The sequence below is a fragment of the Panicum virgatum genome, chromosome 8K (genome assembly GCF_016808335.1).
Source record: "Panicum virgatum strain AP13 chromosome 8K, P.virgatum_v5, whole genome shotgun sequence".
Classification (NCBI taxonomy): Eukaryota; Viridiplantae; Streptophyta; class Magnoliopsida; order Poales; family Poaceae; genus Panicum; species Panicum virgatum.
Window position 1 is genome coordinate 53,888,760 of NC_053143.1, and position 17,000 is coordinate 53,905,759.

At 44.7% G+C, this 17,000-nt stretch overlaps 1 pseudogene; it reads left to right on the forward strand.

The window, feature by feature from the left end:
- The first annotated feature begins 913 nt into the window (after window positions 1-913).
- LOC120645240 lies at window positions 914-15,716 on the forward strand (annotated as a pseudogene).
- Window positions 15,717-17,000: the final 1,284 nt, after the last annotated feature.

Below are 17,000 nucleotides of genomic sequence, written 5' to 3' on the forward strand. Positions count from 1 at the left end.
TTCTTTCTGCTTTGGGCTGGCGGCAGCGAACCGTAGCGGTGCGGCAAGCAACGGCTGCTCGCGAAAAGACGCGAGCAGCGCTACAATGCATAGCAACGACCAAAAAAATTTTGAACCTTTGAAAATGTTGAATACCCAAACCCCAAATCCTGGGCCCGCTCCTGCTTGCTGCCACTCGGATGCTCATCACTCGGGCCCCGCGGGGGGCTCGCCAAGAGGCGCTCCAAGGACTAGCAATACAGTTATTATTGTTATATACAACAACGTAGTCTGCTTTTCTATCAATCGGAGTTTTTTTTAGACCCTGTCAGTCGGAGTTCAATCATGTCACATGTTTACAGTGTTGGTTTACTTTGCCTGTACAAATAAGTATCCCTGCAGTCATTGCAACATATACATGTTTGAAGTTTTTTAGTGTTGAACTTGAACATACTCCTCTGCTTCGTCCCTCAGCTAGCTGTAAGCCAGTGATGATTCACACAGATTAAAGGTTTGAAAAACAATCACATGTACGGTGTGTCACGGAGCTATTTTTACAATCATACTCTTGATCCTCGTTGCCCTGCTTATTTAGTAACGCATCTTCTGTAACTGTAAACCTAATCTTGCAGTAGGAAGAAGAAATGCAGGTTCAGATCGTATCTTGGCTGGGGCTTGCGACTCACTATTGTAACTGCCAGTTGCTACACCAGTTCTGCGATGCCCGGAGTAGAGTTGGCGTTTGTACCAGTGAAGTAAGTGTTTGCAGGACCTCAGCATGATTCGAATTGGTTGGTTGCAATCAAATGAGGAGCTATTTTTGAAAATAACAGAAACTATGATATTCACAAAAAAAAAACCCTCGGTTTGGCATTTTCGTGTGACCCCCTGATTTTGATCGAAATTATTCACATAACTCCTCGGTTCAGATCGGCTCCTCACCTCCGCCTGTCGCCGCCGGTCGGTCCTCCGTGGCCGCCTCCTCGCCGTCGCCGCACCTGTCTGAGCGGAAGGCACTCTAGCTCACCGGATAGCCAGGCAGCGCTCGCGGGGAAGGAGGCCACCGTGGCTTGCTTGCCCCGTGCTCACTGCTGACGCAGGGGGAACATCTTTGACCAGAGATCTGCGTGCCAGCTTCCTCTCCCTGCTAGACACGGATCCATGCCTCGCCGTTCTGGATGGCCTTCTGCTCGTACCAGTGCTCCCTCCGCTGCTCTCTGTCGCCGCTTCCTCGGCTAGGCGCAGCTCCAGTGCGCTCATCTCAGTCGAATCGTCGCGCGTCGATCCGGCCAAACATCAGGTACCAGCTTTTCAAATCAACTGGAGAAACTCAGCTGAAATTTGCAAGTGGATAACACTTTTAGGGTTGGATGCTTGTGCATCTCACAATTCAAAGTCGAGATTTTTTCTAAGCTTGTAGTCAGTTAGAATTCCATTCTTCCCTGTTCATGGTATGCAGGTTCTGAATCTCAACTGAAAGTTCGCCAATCCCTTTTTCGAGGTTCAAATCCTGAAAAGCTTTAAAATCCAGCTAGGAAAATTCTGGATCTCATTTCGAAGTCGAAACATCTAAAAGCTTTAAACCAAATGTTTGATTTACTAACTATTTTCTTCCATCAAGTGCTTCCCCTGGTTTCTGACAATTTGTTGATCAAAGTCAAATTTGGCCTTAGTGGATATAAAAACTTAAAAAGGTGATCTCGTGGTCGTCAGAATACACCACCAAACTTAGCAAGATATAGGATAATACCACTAGGTCCACTACTGATGAGTAATCTTTTTTTTTTCGAAAGACCCGGACAGCTTCCGGCATGTATTAATAAGGAGAAAGCATTTTACATGAAAACCAACCTAACCTGCCAAATTGCAAGTCGGAGTCAACGCCCAACACCATTGCATTGCTTGACCAAAAAATATGTTCAGTCCTGTGCAGACTGAGCTATGCAATCTACATATAATTTTTTCCAACCATTACTCCGCCGTTTCACTCTTTCAGCTTGGTACGCTACTTCCTGAACTATGCACCTTGGCGTCCGTCAACAAAGAGTTCTGATTCCTTACTTCTGTTAGGTCATGCTTGATTTACCTTTCTGCTCAGTGTCTCTGCTTCTGTTCCTTCCTGCTGGACGCTAGCTGGTTGGAAAAGAGATCTTTCTGGGAGCGTAAAATTCACATTGGCACATACTGATCTCTTCTTGTACATCTCTCTGATCAGTGGCTTACCAATTTACCCATATTCAGGTAACTTTTATTGTTCTAAGAGCTCTGATTTAGTGCTGATTCTTCTTTTCTGCTAAGCTGCTCATGTTGTGTTCTGCTTGCCCAGTCTTCTTGTTGATTTTGAGCCAATTTATCTAGCAAATACTCCATCAGTCCATCTATTAATTTTTCTCTCTCTTTCTATTTTTTATAGGTGTCGCAGCTTGATATGCGGGTTCTCTCTTGTGCTGATTGTCAACTTTCTGTCTATTGATTTCTCCAAGCAGTCCCTTTTCATTTTCTTGGGCTTGTTTAGAACTTGATATATCAAAGTAATGATGGGCTGATCATCATCACAAAATGGTTCCATAACATGGTTGCAGTGGCCAGTGGATCTTATCATTAATCCTGTTAGCTTGCTGGAAGATAGATCTGCAAGGTACTGTGCTACAGATATTGATTCTTTGTTTACATGCCTTTGTAATGTTGTTACTATTAGTGATTTGTTATCACTGCTTCACAGCTAGAATGTGAAAATTCAATTACAGGCTTCAGGGGAGGGAATATCCATAAAAAGATGATTCATCTATGTTAATAATAAAGTATGACTAGTGGAACATTACTCTCAAGGATCAGTATGTGGGATCCTATGTAAGATCTGTATTTGATTACGCTAGGATCGAGTCAAATGATAAGCCACCTTAACTGAAAGAACTAAAATGAATGTCAACTCAAACATGATAATTCACTATTGATATGTCAGTACCTCACCACATTTGTTAATTTATCCAGCACCATCATTGATCTTTTTTTTGTCTTTGAAGATTATTTATGCATTATCCGGAAAAGGCACCATTTACCCTAGTGCATTAGCTCCTCAGAAACACATAGCGTTTTCTGTAAATTTACTCAGCTCAATATTTCTAATAACAATAATGAACTGATTATTATTTATTCTGAGCATGTTTAATAATTTACAAGGTTGTACAACTTCCCAGCTCAAGTAACCTACACTTTAAATGCGGTTCAAAAGCTATGTACCATTAAAAAAAGTCATCAATAAACCTCCATAGCTCAACTTGTTCAAGACATAAACATAAATTAAGTAGTGATTTATGTGAATCTGTTACTAGGATAAAAGTTTAGTGATCCTTGTCTAGCTTTTCAAGCTGTCTTAACACATGTTGTGGATTCATTGCCAGTCTTCAAGTCTGCTACCCTTGCAAATAAATCACTTGGAATTTCTTGAAGACCTTCCTCAGAAGTTTGGCTAATGGCAACCATATTACATTCTCTGGTTTTATCATGTGCTAAGAAGTTGCAAGATATCATAGCAGAGGAGGCAATTCTTATTCTAGGGGTAAAAGGAGAGCTTAGAGAATTGCTGAGAACAATGAACCAGATACAATGCTTTCTTAATGATGCTGAGCAGAGAAGGACAGAAGGGTCGGCAGTTAACAATTGGCTCGCTGAGCTGAAAGATTCTATATATGAAGCTGATGATATTATTGACATGGCCAAAATTGAGGGAAGCAAGCTGCTAGCAAACTATCCTTCATCAACATCCTCGTCATCAAGAGACTCGATTGGGTGTACAGGATTCTCGGTTTTCTCTTGCGTTCCTACTATTCAGAGACACCGTCGGATTGCAATTCGAATAAAAAGTTTCAATGCAGAACTTGAGAAGATTACAAAGCTAGGTGAAAGATTTTTAAAGCTTCAGAATGTGCAGACTAAAGAGGATGTTTCAGCAGTGAGGAAGATGAAAACTTGCCAAATTTTGGAGCCTAACCTTGTGGGGAAGGAAACATCACGTGCCAGCAAAAGAATTTTGGAACTGGTGCTTGCACACAAGAAAAAGAAAACTTTTAAGTTTGGTATTCTTGGAACCGGAGGCGTTGGTAAAACAACTTTGGCTCAAAAAATCTATAATGATGAAAAGATAAAAGGAACCTTTAGGAAACAAGCATGGATTTGTGTTTCTCAGGAGTATTCTGAAGTTGCTTTATTAAAGGAAGTTCTTGGAAACATCGGGGTAAATTATGATCAAGATGAAACTGTGGGTGAACTCAGTGCAAAGCTTGCAATGGAAATTGAAAACAAAAGTTTATTTCTTGTGTTGGATGACATTTGGCAGCATGGTGTGTGGAATAATCTACTTAGAATCCCGCTACACACTGCAGCTACTACAGTGATTCTGTTAACAACTCGAAATGATACAGTTGCACAAGCAACTGGGGTGGACGATGTTGTCACACCCGATTTTAAAAACAAAATCGAATGCATAACTATATATATGCCAAGATCAAGTTTCATACATACAGTGACATTGTAAGTGAATAATCAGTAACAGTATTATTAGAATGAGCAACTCAATCTATTCCATGGCCCAAAGGGGCAGAATATACATGTACACAATATGCAAAGAGGCCCTCCAACTAAAGGGAAATACAAGAGAGATACACACAGCACATATATATCTGACACCCCCCCTCAAACTCATGGGGGATCCACAACACTGAGTTTGGAGAGGAAGTAGCTGTGCTGAGCCCTTGTCTGTGCCTTTGTGAAGAAGTTCGCCAATTGAAACTCGGAAGGCACATACTGAAGAGCCACAATCTGATCATGCACCTGCGATCTCAAGTAAGAAGCATCAACACCGATGTGCTTGGTGAGTTCATGCTTCACAGGATCCCAAGCAATATTGATCGCACCAGTACTATCAGAGGAGAGAGGAGTTGGTGTGAAGCCATCACACCGAAATCCTCAAGTAGCCACTGGAGCCAGTGATCTCAGCTGTCACTGCTGCCATAGCCCTCAACTCAGCCTCAGCACTTGAATGAGAAACTGTTGTCTGCTTTTTGGTTTTCCAAGCAATCAAGGAGGACCCAAGAAAGACACAATAAGCAAAGAGAGAGCGACGATCATAAGGGTCATTAGCCCAGGTTGCATCAGAGTATGCCTGAAGCTCAAGAGGGCTAGAACGAGAGAAGAACAACCGACGAGAGCTAGTGCCACGAAGATATCGAAGAACCCGAAGGAGGTGAGTGTAATGAAGTTGGGTGGGTGCAGAGACAAACTCAGGATGTGAACAACATGAGAGATGTCAGGACGAGTGATCCCAAGGTAGACAAGACTACCAACAAGATGCCGGTAGCGAGTCAGATCCGCAAGAGGCTCACCATCAGTGGCTCGCAACTGAACACCAAGCTCCATGGGTGTGTCAACAGTGCGGTGATCGGTGAGAGCAGCACGATAGAGAAGATCCTGAATGTACTTCTCCTGGGAGAGGTAGATGCCATCAGGCGTGGAGGAAACCTCGAGACCAAGGAAGTAACGAAGAGGACCCAGATCAGACATTAAGAATTTGTCACTAAGACGCTTCTTCACAAAGTCAATGAACTGAGAGTCATCACCAGTAATGATCATATCATCAACATAGAGAAGAAGCGTGCGACCACGAGGGTAAGTGTGGACAAAGAGAGCGGGATCGTGGGCGCTGGGCTTAAAACCAGCATCAGTGACAACGGAGGAAAAACGCTCAAACCAGGCCCGAGGAGCCTGCTTGAGGCTGTAAAGGGAGCGACGCAGACGACAAACCATGCCATCCGGAACAGAGTAGCCTGGAGGTGGCTGCATGTAAACCTCCTCACGTAGCTCATCATTGAGAAAGGCATTCTTGACATCAAGCTGGGAGATGGACCACTGTCGGACAGAGGCAACAGCGAGAAGAGTCCGAACTGTGGTCATGTGAGCAACTGGTGCAAAAGTCTCATCATAATCACGACCGTGCTCCTGCTGAAAACCACGAGCTACAAGACGAGCCTTGTAGCACTCAAGAGAGCCATCAGAGCGAGTCTTGATCTTATAGACCCACTTGCAAGTAATAGGATTCACATGAGATGGCAACATGACAAGATCCCTTGTACCAGTGCGCTCCAAGGCAGCAATCTCCTCAGCCATGGCGTGCTGCCAGTTAGGGTGGACAACAGCCTCTTGGTAAGTGGCTGGCTCAACAAGTGCAGCAGCAGTGAAGCCATAGCACTCTGGAGGTCGTAGGGCACCACGATCACGAAGATCATAACGAGATGGTGACTCAGGAGCAGGACCAAGGAGTGAGGAAGAAGACTCGGGTGAAGGTGGAGTTCTCGGACGACGAGAGTAGACGTGAGTGATCTCACGAGGAGGGGCCACCACAGGAGCAGGTCCGAGGAGTGAGAAAGACGACTCAGGTGAAGGCGGAGGTGGAGGTCTCGGGCGATGAGAGTAGACGTGGGTGATCTCACGTGGAGGGATCATCACAAGAGTAGGACTAGGGGACAACGGAGAAGACACAAGAGGAGAAAGAGGAACCTCGACGGGAGGAGGCCCAAAGAGCGACTGAGAAGGCTCAGGTGGAGGTGGAGGAACTATAGAAGGAGCAGAAGGTGGTGGTAGTGGAGTGGATGGCAGTGGAAAAGACACGTCAGGAAGAGTCAAGAAGGAGATAGACTCCGCGGTAGTGGAAGAGGAGGTGGAGGAGGAACGAGGGTAAAAAGGGCGGGATTCATCAAAGGTGACATTCCGAGATATCCTCATCCGACGGGCAACAGGGTCGTAGCAGCGATAACCCTTATGCTCCGTACTGTACCCAAGAAAAACACACTCAACGTATTGAGCAGTTTGCTTAGTGCGCTCACGAGGGGGGAGAAGAACAAAGCAGGCACACCCAAAGCAACGGAGATGACTGTAGTTGGGTGGATGGCCAAACAAATGCTCATACGGGGTACAACCCTGAAGAACTAAGGAAGGCTATCTATTAATGAGAAAAATAGCCATAGAAACAGCCTCAGCCCAGAAGTGAGGTGGAAGCTCAGAGGAGAGTAGTAAAGGGCGAGCAGTCTCAAGTATGTGACGATGCTTGCGTTCGGCAGCACCATTATGAGCATGGGCACTAGGACAAGAAAATTGAGGAAGGGTGCCCTGGTCAGCAAGGAAGCGGCGATGCGTAGCAGAGATGTACTCACTAGCAGAATCAGCACAAAAAGCACGAATGGGAGAATCATACTGAGTGTGAATCATAGTGGCAAATTGCTAGTAGATAGAAACTGACCATGAGAGGACATAAGATAAATCCAGGTAAACCGTGAATAATCATCGATGAAAATGACATAATAGGAGTGACCCCCCTTTGGAGACAAAAGGACCTGGCCCCCATACATCAGAGTGAATGAGATCAAAAGGACGCTGCGATACAGAATCACTAGATGGATAAGGGAGTTGCAACTGTTCACCAAGTTTGCAACCCATACAATGAAGTGCAGCATCACCAGACACAGGACCTAGAACACCACTGCCCACAAGAGTGGATAGCCTCGAACCGGAGAGATGGCCAAGGCGACGTTGCCACTGAGCAAAGGTAGGTGCAGTAGTAGAAGCAGCAACCATGGGTGCAGGTGAGCTGGATGAGGGATTCGTCATAGTGGACGAGGGAAGGCGAAGCCAGTCAAGCTCCCAAAGATGCTGAGAGTCATGGTGCTGAGGCCCAGTCCCAACAAGAAGTCCCATGCGAATATCCTGAACACAACAAGAGTCCGACTCAAGAATGATCCGACATCCATGATCAGTGATCTGGCCAGCAGACATCAGCTGCATAGTGAGGCTAGGAACATGTGAACGGTAGGCACATGAAAGGAAGACGTTGAAAGAACACCTCGTCCAGTAACTGGAAGAGAGGTGCCATCAGCTATCTGAACAACAAGAGGGTGATCAAGAGAAGACAAGGAAGATAGCTGGGTTGAATCTGGAGTCATATGAAATGAAGCACCAGAATCAAGGAACCGTTGAGACGATGTGTCATGGTAAGGATGCGGTAGTGGGGAATCAGAAGCACGAGCAATAGTCCCAGAAAGAGAGGAAGTAGCTGCATTGAGGCGGCAAAACAATGTGAGCAGCTCTTGCTCTAAGGCAGAGCCCGAGATAGTGGTGGAAGAGGCCATCAGCGAGACCAGAACTGCTGAGCTCACTCTGTATCTTTTTCTTTCTTTTTTTTTATAATGAGCAGGGAGGCTCGAGAGCAGAGCAGGGGAGGGGAGGCTCGAGTAGAGCAGAGGGCTCGAGCCGGGAGGGGTTGGGTTCGCGCGGGCGGCAGGGGCCCGCGCGGTCGAGCAGAGCCCTCGGGGCTGAGGCCACGAGGCCGCGATTGAGGGGCGGCGAGCGGCCCAGCAGGCGCGGCTGCGGCCCGGTGGCGCGGCTGCCGGCCGCAGAGGCGCCGAGGTGCGAAGCCGGCGGAGCGCGCGAAGACGCGGAGCCGACGGGGCGCGCGAAGGCTGCCGCGGGAATAGGACGACGGCGGCCGGCGCACGGACCCCCGGGAACAGGGATCCGCGGGAGCTGGGACCGCACGGGCGGCAGGGGCCCGTGCGGTCGAGCAGAGCCCGCGGGAGCTGGGACCCGCGGGGCTGAGGCCGCGAGGCCGTACAGGCGGCAGGGGACGCGCGGCTGAGGCCGCGACGGAGTGGCGGCGAGCGGCCCAGCGGGCGCGGCTACGGCCCGGTGGCACGGCTGCCGGCCGCAGAGGCGCCGAGGGACGAGGCCGGCGGAGCGCGCGGAGGCGTAGGCGTCGGGGCAGGTGAGAGGCAAGAGGAAGGAGAGATCCGGGAGGTAAGAAAAGGAAGGAAAAGGGGAGAGGGAGAAGAGGAAGAAGAGAGGTGGAGCTGCTCTTCGCCGGCCGGCGGTGGCTGCTCACCGGCGGGTCGCCGATGGCACGCCGGCGACGGTGGAAGGGATCCTGGCTGGGGACCTTAGCTCTGTTACCATGTTAGAATGAGCAACTCAATCTATTCCATGGCCCAAAGGGGCAGAATATACATTTATACAATATGCAAAGAGGCCCTCCAACTAAAGGGAAATATAAGAGATACACACAGCACATATATATCTAACAAGTATCATGTAAAAAGAATTACAACAATTAAAAGACTATCAGAGTTATACAGTTTATCCTGGAAACGAAGAATCCAAACTTCAGAGGCAATCGACCGGAGGTTGTGTACGCCTAGAACTCATCAACATCTTCAAAAGACTTCATAAACCTTCTCATTCTGAGCAGCAATAAGCAATGGTGAGTACACTTATGGTTGGTACTCAGCAAGACCACAAGAAATAACCAGAAAATGATTTAATTTCATCTTTAAGTAAAATTAATCATGTGAGGGTCCAAGCCGCTCTTGACCGTGAGCACGACTGATATATCAGTTTTACACTCTGCAGAGGTTGTACACTTTCACCACAATTCGCGTAAAAGTTCAAAGAACTTTAAACCCAACCATGCAAGTGCGGGCCAAGCACTATATCACACTTCCTTATGTATGACTGCATAGGGACGCTACGAGGTTTTTCCAAAGAATCACTGTATGTACGCACTGGTCCCTTACTTTCTGCGGTACCTTAGAAGATGAAGCTTCTATCACCCACTTCATCAATTCTCGGTAACCCAAAATCCACCAATCAAACGCCCCAGGCACGACATATATATCATCGAATTACTTAGCCAAGACCAGAGCCATATGGTATTGTGGTTGCACTGTTTTCTTGGGTGGTTCTCTATGTTCCAATTAAATCAAGTATTCTCATAAATAAGCATAGATAGAAGTATGGTTGGGGTAATAGGGTCACTTGCCTTTCTCCAACGAAAAGCTACTCTTACTGCTCTTCAGCTATTGCTCACTTGAAAGAACTTGATCTTCAATCCTCGAACGGCGATCCTTCTACTCGAAGCAATCATCGGGCAACCATACAAGCAAACAAGAAGTACAACTAAGAACAAAACACCAAAACAAAAGAATGGTTTTAAAAGAGCGCATTAAAGGATAGGGCTCGCTGGTACGGTTACGAGAGCGCTAGAAACGCAGAAAACAAAGCTAGGGTTGAAAAGAAACAGCTATCGAAAGTTTATATTACTACTGAACAAAACAACTATGAGCTTAAAATATTTTATTTAGAAAACATGTGAAAAGGATATTTTTAAGAAATATCCCAATTATGATCAGCTCATATTATACTTATTTTCAAAAGCGAAGTAGAACTTAGTCCAATTTTATTCAATTATCTATGTACAAATTACACTAATTAAACAATAAATTCGGAAGAAACTTGTGAGAGCATCTAAACGCACAACTTTATATAATTCGATTGGAACTAACAAATTAATTTGAAAACACATTTGAGTTGATATTAAACAAATTAACATTAATTATGATAACCGGAGCAACATCTAATTAGCTTTTAATTAGAAAAAAAATTAGATGAGAGAACTTTAATCAAATTAAATCTAAATTTAATTTTGAAACAAAAACTACGATACTACAACGTTGCAACATGATAGCTTATGCTGAAAGAAAACTAACGCGACAAGAACAAACTGAAACAGATCTAAAACGCAAAAACTACAGGCTAAACGATGATCTAGGATCTAGTCGTGATTAACCGTAGACTTGGCTAGCTGCTGATTTTAACAAGGCACAGGAAACTATGCTCGCGAATTTAGCAAATGATAGGGGTAGATCCGGAAAAGGTTAGGGTTGGGGCTAGACTGAAAAGATCTAATACATCTAGGGGGTTTACTGCAGATTTCACCTACGATGCGCGGATACTTGTGAACCCTCAAGTATCAGATACTGATACTCCTCCGATACTTACAGGATACCGATACTCCTCCGATACTTGTCGGACAAGTATAGAATATTTAAATAATATTTAAATAAATAAGATAATATCGATACTTTGTCGACACCTTTCCGATTCTTTCCCAACACGTCAAAACCCTAACCCCTCATTAACCGTGTAAATACACCATCTATACACACGAGACCCTCTATCCACGCATCCCTTCGTCATTTTCCACGTAGCAACCAATTGCACCATCGCCATCTCCCATCACCGTCGCCCAGTCCGCCTCTACCCGATCATCCTGCCCCTGCTCCAATCTAATCAATGGCGAGTGAAATTGGGGCGTCAGATCCATCTGCATCCAGCACTACTACTGGTACTGCAGGTGCTGTTCCTTCATCAGGCAACAATTCAGCTAGGGCAAGCCAAATTTTGGCTGTTGTTCATGTTTTTCCTCGACACGACAATGAGATGAAGCCCTTGTGGAGGTATGTCGAGGTGCTGGAGAAGATTGGAAAGGGTCAGGGAGGTAACGCAAAGAGTAGATTTATCATTTCCATACTATTTTTATATTATCATACTATGAAATATGGTCGTTTTGAACTAGTCTGGAACATTTTTATATATATATTATATATATATATTCGCATATCCCCTTATCAGTGTTTTAGGAAAAATGACGTATCGGAGTATCAACGTATCGCGTATCCGTATCCGTATCCAAGTATCCGGGTAACATAGGATTTCACAAGACACAAAGAAAAACAGCAGATTACAATGTTCTCCAGGGGCTAGATCGCAAAAGCTCCATCTCCTCCATGGCTGCCGTACAGGAACTAGAATCTGGCCAAAATTGCAGCGATTTAGACCACAAGAGAGAGGGAAAAGTGGGGGAAAGAAAGAGGAGATTGAGGGGAATCCGTTTTACTGCTTACCCATGGTGGAGGTGGATCATAGCGACGGGAACCGAAGCCGGAAGGGGGGGCGGCATTGGTCTGTTCATGACCAGCGAACAAGCCTGGGCAGCAATGCTGTGTAGGGGCGATGTAAGGGGTCTGGGCGACCTGCTGCAGGGGGCGAGGGGCGAGGTGTTGCTGGGGAACGGAGGAGGCCAGCACGCTCGGCCTTGGTGGTGGCGTGCTCTCGGGAGAGGGGCGGCGCACACAGGGCTGGGCACCTCCACGTTCAGCAACAGGGGAGGTCACAAGGTGTCTTGGCCCCGCGACGTAGGCGCAAGGTGAGTCGCATGCAGGGGAGGGTGCCATGGAGTAGGGGCGCAGGGAGGCCTGGGCGCCTGGCTCCCTGATGGCGGTGCTGGGTAGGCTCGGCGTGCTGGTGCCTCACGAGCAGGAGGAGGGTACGGGTGGCGTGGAGCCCTAGAGCCGGCGATGCAGAGGAGGTCGCAGGGGCTTGGGCATCGCGATTTATAGGCACGGGCGCGTGGAATGCAACGCACGCACGCCCAGGAGGAGACGTCGCACAGCACCTGGACCCGATGAGGTCAGCTGCTAAAGAGCCAAGCAGGTTGCATGCAGGACTGGGCTGGACCGAAGGGGTTTGAGCTAAGCCGAAATGGGTTTGTTCATGGGCCGAAGAAGGTTAAGTCTGCAGGCAACACCTTTTTAAAGGACGCAGATGGTCGGGCTTGCATGACGTGCATGCTGTGGACTGCAACGAGGGCCCTCCGATCTCGAGGTGAAGTCCGAAATAGGCATGGCGCGAACAGCTAGCTCGTGCGTGTGGTACGACCAGATCAAGCATGCATGGTCGTACCAAACTCGTTGAACGAGTCCTGACGCGCACGCACAGGAGTACCAAGCATGGCACGATAAAGCTGCTGTAGCCAAGAAAGAAAAGGATCGAAGGTGGATGATAGTTGAGACCGGTAGCTTTGGAGAGAGGGAAAGGAGTGACAGGGTGGCTACTATACTGAGGAAGAGAGCGGGGAAATCCATGGCATCTTACGGTGTTGGAGAGGAATAGAGGGAAAAGGGTGGATGGTGATAAAACGCTTGATTCAACTGCAATGAAATATTCGGAACTGAAGAACGATATAAAGAAAGAGAAAAAACTCAAAAGATTTCTCATCTCATGGAGAAACTACGAAGTAACCCCAACTTGGTGAAGGAAAATGATCGGCGATGATTGTCAGTCAGCTAGCTTCGATAAGCTATTAAGCTTTGGAAAGGAAAGGCAAAAGACGAGAACAAGGGTGTTTGTTTTCGGTACATTAACGAGAAGCTTTGAACGGAAACGCGACAAACAACGAGATCAAGGCGATGGCCAAGATCAAGCTTGCACGCAACACGATTCTAGGATTTAGGGCGGACTAGAGCCAAAACGAGTTGAATCCAACTCGAGATGAAAAGAAAAAGAAAGGATTTCATTTGTCGAGAATATATTTTCATTCTTAAAACAAATCTAGAAAAGTCTAGATAAATATTTTAAACAATGAAAAGGATACCTTGATGATCCGAAAATTCATGAAAGTTTATTGAAGGTAGTTCGGGACATGAGAATCCAAATAAAATACTTGGAACTCATGAAAAAGATTTTAGAGCTTTCCATTAAATGATTTTAACTCTAGAGAAATTGAGAATAAACTTTTCCGGAAATTCTGGAAATTTCTCATAAAACCTTAAAGGTGTATGAAGTTATTTTAAAAGATATTCACATCCTAAAATTAAATATTTTAGGGTGTGACAGATGTGCATCGAATTGAATTGATGTCAGCAGATGTGGGTTGGGAGCTGCTATGGAAGAGTATGAACCTTAGTGAACCGATCGAAGTGCAAACCTTACAAGGTGTAGGGATGGAGGAGATCGTTCATATGTGTGGTGGACTTCATCTAGCAATCAAAGTTATTGCTAGTGTTCTGGCAACAAAAGAGCGAACTGAGAGCGAATGGAGAAAGGTTATAAACAGAAGCGCTTGGTCCATGGGCAAACTTCCTATCGAGCTTAGAGGAGCATTGTATCTGAGTTATGATGAGCTACCAAGGTGTTTGAAGCAATGTTTCCTCTATTGCGCATTGTATCCGGAAAATATGATAATGCATCGTGATGATCTTGTCAGGTTTTGGGTCGCTGAAGGTTTTGTAGAAGAGGAAGAAGAATAACTTCTTGAAGATACAGCTGAAGAATATTACTATGAGTTGATATATAGAAATCTGCTTCAACCAGCCCCTATATGTTTTGACTACTCTTTCTGCAAAATGCATGATCTTCTGAGGCAACTTGCTGGACATTTATCAGGAGAAGAATATTTTTGTGGAGATATACTATCATTTAGTGCTAAACCTTTCTCCAAGTTGCGACGAGTTTCAATTGCCAATGACAAGAATTCTTTAATTTTCCCCAATGTGGACAGGGACCATAGTAGAGTAAGGACATTAAACATTCGTTTTGCTAAGTCACCAGGATCTGAGAACACAATATTTAGAAGATTTTCACACCTTCGCGTATTTAAATTTGACTGGCTCGCTAATACAATTTATTCCAAATTCCATTCGAAATATGGTACATTTACGGTCACTAGATCTTGATTTGACTGGCATATGTTATCTTCCAGAGTCCATCAGTTCTCTCATAAGTCTTCAAATATTAAACCTGGAAGGTTGTTATTCTCTGGGAAGCCTTCCTTTGGGAATTACTCAATTATGCAACTTAAGACGCATCGGTCTCCGTGAAACACCAATAAATCGGGTTCCAAAAGGGATAGGACTATTGAAAAATCTGAATGATTTAGAAGGATTTCCGATTGGTAATAGCAGTGATAATTCAAAAATGTGGGATGGATGGAATTTGGATGAATTGGATTCTCTTTTGCAGTTGAGGCGTCTTGATATGATTAAATTGGAAAAGGCAGCTCATTGTGGTGTAGAATCTTTACTAAAATATAAAAAACATCTCAAAGTTTTGCGTCTGTGGTGCACTGAGTTTCCATTTCCATATGAACACTATCATGAAGAGGATATTAGTAGGATTGAGAGTATATTTGAGCAGCTGATCCTTCCGCAGAGCTTGGAAGAGCTAGTATTTGGGGGATTCTTTGGTCGGAAATTTCCCACTTGGATTGATGGTGCTCATTTATCTTCAGTGAAACACTTAAGCCTCGTTAATTGCAGATCCTGTCTGTACCTCCCTCCTATCGGGCAGCTACCTAACTTGAAGTATTTGGAAATTATGGGGGCAAGCATGGTTGCCAAGATTGGGCCTGAATTTGTTAGCTACATGGTGAGTAATTCATCCTCTGCAGAGGCAATTGCATTCCCGAAGCTTGAATCGCTGCTCATGCGACAGATGCCCGAATTAGAGGAGTGGTCATTCATCGAAAAAGAAGAAAAATCAGCAGTAAATGAAGAAGGCGTTGGAGGTGGACCTGAAAAGGGGGAAGCTCCATGTCCAAGAATGGAGCTACTGCCTAGTTTGAAGAACTTGTATATTGACGACTGACCAAATCTGCGAGCTCTCCCACAACAGCTTGGACAGCAGGCCACCAGCTTGAAGGAGCTCCAACCGAGATATGTGGGTAACCTTAAGGTGGTGGAGAATTTCCCGTTCCTCTCACAGGTCCTTGTAATTGAAGGATGTGAACGCCTGGAGAGGGTATCAAATCTTCCCCAAGTGAGACGGCTGCGAGCACATGACTGTCCAGATTTGAGATGTGTTGAGAAGTTGGACAACTTGCAGCAGTTGTGGCTCGACGAGGATATGCAAGAGATCTCCTCACTATGGGTGCCTAGGCTTGCGCGGCAGTCCCGACAACTTCACTGCGAAGACCTGGATATCTACACTTGGACAAGGGGATAATCTATTGATGCCTTATTAGATGGCTATAAGAAGATACTGGGTATCAAGCATTGCCTAGAATTTATTTTCTTACATCCTTTCTTACAGTGTTCAGTTTGTACTGTTTTAACATGTCATAGAGTAGTTATAGTTACCCTTCATGAAGAGTACTCCACCTGGATGATGGAACTGACTAGAGATTTACTACATCCCTGATGGGAAAAGTATCTTCCAAGAACCTGATTTATTTGTAAGTTGCAGAACACCCTAGAAACTTCTTAACAGCTCGTCTGAAGACCTACTTGGTTTATGGTTACCACTGATTAACGGCATAAGAATTATTCAATTAATGTATAATCTATTATCTTAATACAATAGTGTTAAAAGAAGCCACCACATTCGCCAAGAGGGTTTAGAAATTCCCACGTTAATCTAAAAAAGAGAAGAATATACACCGTTGGATTTTATGAAGATCTAACGGTCTATATTATTATAAGATCTTAATACAATAGTGTTAAAATAAATCACCACGCTCGCCGAGAGGGTTTAGAAATTCCCACGTAATCTAAAAAAGAGAAGAATATACACGTTGGATTATGTGAAGATCTAACGGTCTATATTATTCTAAGAATTCATATCATATAAAAAAATCCATATCACATAAAAATCCACATTGAATAAATTTTTTTATATTTCCTATTGTTATTAGAGTCGGACTCCATTGTTTTAGCGACATTAAACTGTCTATACTTGGAAAGGTTGCATGCTTCGTTTCTGGCAAGGTTACATCAAGCAAACAAAGTTTGGTTGCTCAAACTAGGGCTCTATACTGCTTCGTTTATGGATAGGATTTAAAAAATAAAGAAAGGTCACATCATAAAGATATATCCGTTTCTATCACGTACACTCTCACGTACATCAAAGCTTTTGCTCGGTACAAGACCGACTCTGTCATCTATATTAGGCTCAATATATAAATAGAACCTTAAAACAATTGGTACAATTAGCTTTGTCTTGCACAGTTTTTTTCTAGCCGAAAAGAGTTCTCCGTCGTTTCTCAACCTGATCTCTCAAAGAGGTCTAGAAATTCCCACGTTAATCTAAAATTGCACCGTCGGATTTTATGAAGGTCTAATGGCTTAGATTTATCTAAAGAGCCCATATCAAATACGACTAAAAATATTAGATTATTAATAGAAAAGATAATAATATGCATATATAATAAATTCTATAAAAGGAAAAGAATATACAACCAATAAGATAAGCAACTCTTTACTAATTTCTCATCTGCAGTTCCAGAAAAACAATCACACATACCAAAACCAAAATATAAAAATTAGCACTTTTTTATTTTGGAAAAGGACTGTGGCAATATGCGTGAC